Genomic DNA, 4769 nt, shown 5'->3' on the forward strand with positions numbered 1-4769 from the left:
CCAGGATATCCCTGTACTTGGCCACATTCATCTTTCCCTTGATTGCAACCAGTCCCTGCAGCTGAAAAACACCCCCACAGCATGTTACTTCACTGTTGGGACTGTATTGGACAGGTGATGAGCAGTGCCTGGTTTTCTTCACACAAACTGCTTAGAATTAAGGCCAAAAAGTTCTATCTTGGTCTCAGCACCTTAAGTGCAGCAGAAATGTTTTTGTAACCTTGGCCAGATCTGTGCCTTGCCACAATTCTGTCTCTGAGCTCTTCAGGAAGTTTCTTTGACCTCATAATTCTCATTTGCTCTGATATGCACTGTGAGCTGTAACGTCTTATATAGATAGGTGTGTGGCTTTCCTAATCAAGTCCAATCAGTATAATCAAACTTTTTTTTTTATGTCCCCCATCTGGAAAAGTGAACCTGAAGCAATTTATGTGATGTATGCATATTTATTTAGAGGATAGAATTTGTATACATAAATGGAATTGTCTACATGGATATAACACAACTAGTAAGATCATGGTGACCGCTCTGATCCTAGCAATTGAGTTTGTAAATTAGCCAGTGTCAAGATAGTCAAGAGATTCATTGAAATAGCAAATAGAGAAGACTTATTCATATGCTCAAAGGTATTTTCAAAGGATCATCATTTTAATAATGCATCTCCGTCAAGGAGTTACTATCTGTGGTTACAGAGCCGTGTGTCTGGTCTCCTGTACATTGCAATAATTTGCCACCATCAGGGATTAAAGCGTTCACCAATAAATAAGCCTGTGGCCATTAGCTTAAAATGACCAATCAAGCAGATACACAGCCAGAGTCAAAACAATGACTCATGCATACTTACACCAGCTGTCTGTTTGAAGTCATTCCACTTTTCATACATTCTAGAATAGTTTTATTACTTGAAGAGGTAATATTTCAGGGAAGTCAACATCTGCGAGTCTGCTAGGGTCCGCTATGGTGGGCGTGACGTAAACATTTTCATCGGAGAGTGTGCGCAGAGGCTCTGAGCGGACGACTGTGTGGACAAGTACTCGCTTTCGGTAAAATGCAGGTTGTCCGCATCTGGACTTATGCAGGCTTTATTCGCCATTAACTATGACTTTACCTAATTTGCTGCTTATTAATAGTTATTAAGGTAGTTGTTAAGTTTAGGTATTGGGTAGGAATGTAGAATAAGGTCATCTAGAATAAAACATTAATATGTGCTTTATTAGTATTAACAAATGTTAATAAGCAACCAGTTAAGAGACCCTAAATTAAAGTGTCACTGTATGTTTTTGCGAGTCTTGAATTAAAACAGGAAGAAGGAACATGTTTGTTCTGAATTTTTTTATATATTCCAATTGTTTAATTTTATAGTTCAGTTGCATTTAACTAAAGTTTTTTGTTCAACCAGATGGTACAGAGCAACCTTTTGAGGTTCTTTTTGTGTCTTCTTTGGTTGTAGGCTAGAGGAAAAAGGAAGCAGAGAAAGAAGGAATGAAACAGGTTAAGTTTTATATTGTGCCTTCTGTAAGTGCCAAAGCAGCCTCAGTTTTGAAAAGACCAGCACAAGCCATATTCCTTCATAAACAATGCAATGTGTTCTGGGGTGAAGCAGAAAAGTGCTAAATCCTCTCAAAGAGGGGATAAATCTTTCATGAATGAGACACACTTCCCCTTCTTAAAAGGGCAGAGTGGAACACACTCACACACAAACGCACACACACACATCTGTGCATACTCGACACTTATAAATAAGAAGCAGCCTCACTGCCACGCTCAGACAACAAAATGCAAAGCTGTTTGGATTTCTCCCACTAACGATGTGAATTATAAATGAGACTCTGTAATTTGGAGGAAGTTGTGAGCTGGTGATTGCTTATCAAGCCTCAGTTTCTGCTGAACTCTGAGCAAAAATAAAAGACAGGTTTGGAGGAAGGAGTCAGTTTGATCTTTTATATATTCCGTGTAACATACACTCACAGGCCACTTAAGTACCAGGTTAAACCTGCTTAAGTTCACATTAAGTCTTTGTGGCATAGATTCAACAATGTACTGGACACAATTTTGAGGGGATTTTGGTCCATTAACATGATAGCATCACGCAGTTGCTGCAGATTTGTCGGCTGCATATCCATGATGAGAATCTCCCGTTCCACCGCATTCCAAAGCTGCTCTATTGGATTGAGATCTGGTGACTCATTTACATTTTTGAGATGATTTGAGCTTTGTGGCATGGGACATTATCCTGCTAGAGGTCAGAAGACATCACAAGATCGCACACTGTGGTCATAATGCGATGGACATGGTCAGCAATAATACTCATGTGGACTGTGGTGTTTAAACAATGCTCAATTGGTACTAAGGGGCCCAAGTGTGCCAAGAAATGATCCCTGACATCATTCCACGACCAGCAGCCTGATCCGCTGATACAAAACTGGACGTATCCATGTTTTCTTGTTGTTTACTCCAAATTCTGACCCGACTCATCAGACCAGGTAATCATTTTCTAATCATCTATTGTCCAATTGTGGAGAGCATGTGCAAATTGTAGCCTCTGTTTTCTGTTCATAGCTGACAGGATTGGCACCCCACGCTATAACCTCTCTGCTTCAAGGTTTGTTCTAAGTAATAATAATAATTTAATACAAAGGTGAGTAAACTATCCCACACGTTTCATTATTGGGTGAACTGTTGTCTGTATACCGTACGTACTATCAAAGCCATTACAGATTGCTTGAGAAAAACTTTATTCATCTCGTGTGCCACCTGCAGAAGCTCATTTGCTGTGCATGACTCCCACATCCATTGGGGTCGCATAATTCTTATGAGGTGCTATGGTAACCTTTTCTGTTTTCACTGTCTTTGTATAGTGCACTTACAGCTTATTCCACAGTTGCATGGATACAGGGGATTTTAATTTGAACAATCAATTGTGAGTCCCTGATCCTCTGCATTTAAGAGTAGGGCCATGAAAAAAAAGGACTTGAATTAACTCGTCTTGTGGGGTCTGCAATATTGTTGTTATTTATTGAGATTGGGGGAGGGGGGGTCTGATGCCCTAGGCTAAATAACACATTTGCATTAATTATGGTAAACATTTAAATTTGCTGACTGAATATTTTTTTTTTTTTATTTCTTAATTTAATCTTGTCTGCTTATAAGGAGCACGTGGATTTCACACGCGGAGGGTTAAAATATTATTCTGACCTGAAAAGATGAAGAAAACTCCCAGAATATTATGTTTATCTCAAGGTACCATAGATACAACCTCCATTTAGAAACCAAAATAAAGACCCAAATTCATAAAGAAAAAAAAAACAGAAGGCGTGAGAGATAAAAAAAGATAAAATTATATTACCATTATGCAGGAAGTGAAAGGGTTTCTTAGAGGACTATTGCAATCTGTGGTTAGCCAAGCACTGCTGTGTCTTCACACTCATCTACCACAAGAGATTTGAAAACACCTTCTACAGAAATACAGCCGAAACAATACATGCCTTGCTCAGCTGTACTAAACAAGAGGTTTTCAAACTTTTGATGCCAATGACCCTCAAATATGATGACCTCCTTCTTCGAAATAAATGACAGTAACACTAAGTTTTAGGTTAGTAAGATTTTTTTTATGTTTTTGATTAAAAAAAAACTATTATGCTCAGCAAGACTTATTTGATCAATAATACATATATTATGAGATTATTATTACAGTTTCAAATAAAATGTTCTATCTGTTAATGTACAGATATATGTTACTTTGAGTTCAGTCACATATCTGTACTCAATGACACAGTCTAACGTAATTGGGTCTGTCCTGTGCACTTCAATAACTGTCTATCAGAAGACTACAGAGGATGGTTCGGACTGCTGAAAGGATTATTGGTGCTCCCCTGTCCACCCTTCAAGAACCGTATATATCGGTGAGGGAAAGGGCTCAGAAAATCACTCTCGGTCCCTCACATCCAAGCCATCTGCTTTTTGAAGTTTTTCCATCTCATTGTCAATGTGAATTTAAACTGCATAGTTATTCGATGCATTTGTAAACGCATTTTCAGGCATACTCTACATGACTGCTTAGATTCAGGAGGAGAGGGAGTCTGTACAGCTGCAGAAACGATGTGTGAGAGGTGGAGCAGAAGGACCTGCTCACATGCAATCATAGTGTGGGTGCTCCGTCCTTGCCTTTTATTTGCCCCTGCATGTATTTTGTCTCCTAATTCCCACCTTTCTGGTTTGAATTTTACATTTCCTCTTGCCCACAGGGCTGCTGATGGATGCAAAGTGGCATCTGAAGCACTGGCTGCAGAGAGCCGCCCAAACCAGAGAGCAGACGGCAGTACAAGGCACTGAGCCTCGGTGGAGAGAAGCAGCTGACTGCATGCAATTGCATTATTAATAATATCATAATCTAAATAATAAAGCTTTGTATGAGGAACAAATTGACATTTAAGTCATTATTCAGAGGTAATATTTTAGCGGTCTCTCTTAAATGTCATTCATGTCTCCTATTTACAGTTGGAGAGCTGCTGGTAATGGTCACTGACATATTCCATTAGAAAAAGAAAATCACAGGGGCTTGGAAAGTGATATTTGATGTTATTGAAAAATTTCACAGTATTTAACTTTTTCATTTTGCATTTTTTTCATCATGAGATCTTTTTCCTTTTGACATCCCTTCAAAAATATATGTGAAAAAATAAGCAGAAATAATCAATATTCACAGAATAAGGAGTGTAAACAATGATTGACCCTTTAAAATAGAGTTTACTGAGAACACAGTTGTAGAA

The 4769-nt window shown here is 38.6% G+C and overlaps 1 long non-coding RNA gene across 1 annotated transcript; it reads left to right on the forward strand.

Moving 5' to 3' along the window:
* The first annotated feature begins 1066 nt into the window (after positions 1-1066).
* On the forward strand, positions 1067-4408 carry LOC113050315 (uncharacterized). Its single transcript, XR_003277101.1, has 4 exons — positions 1067-2483; positions 2560-2602; positions 4038-4145; positions 4245-4408. It is a non-coding gene; the product is annotated as an uncharacterized LOC113050315 (long non-coding RNA).
* Positions 4409-4769: the final 361 nt, after the last annotated feature.

Source organism: Carassius auratus, chromosome 1 (genome assembly GCF_003368295.1).
Source record: "Carassius auratus strain Wakin chromosome 1, ASM336829v1, whole genome shotgun sequence".
Lineage (NCBI taxonomy): Eukaryota > Metazoa > Chordata > Actinopteri > Cypriniformes > Cyprinidae > Carassius > Carassius auratus.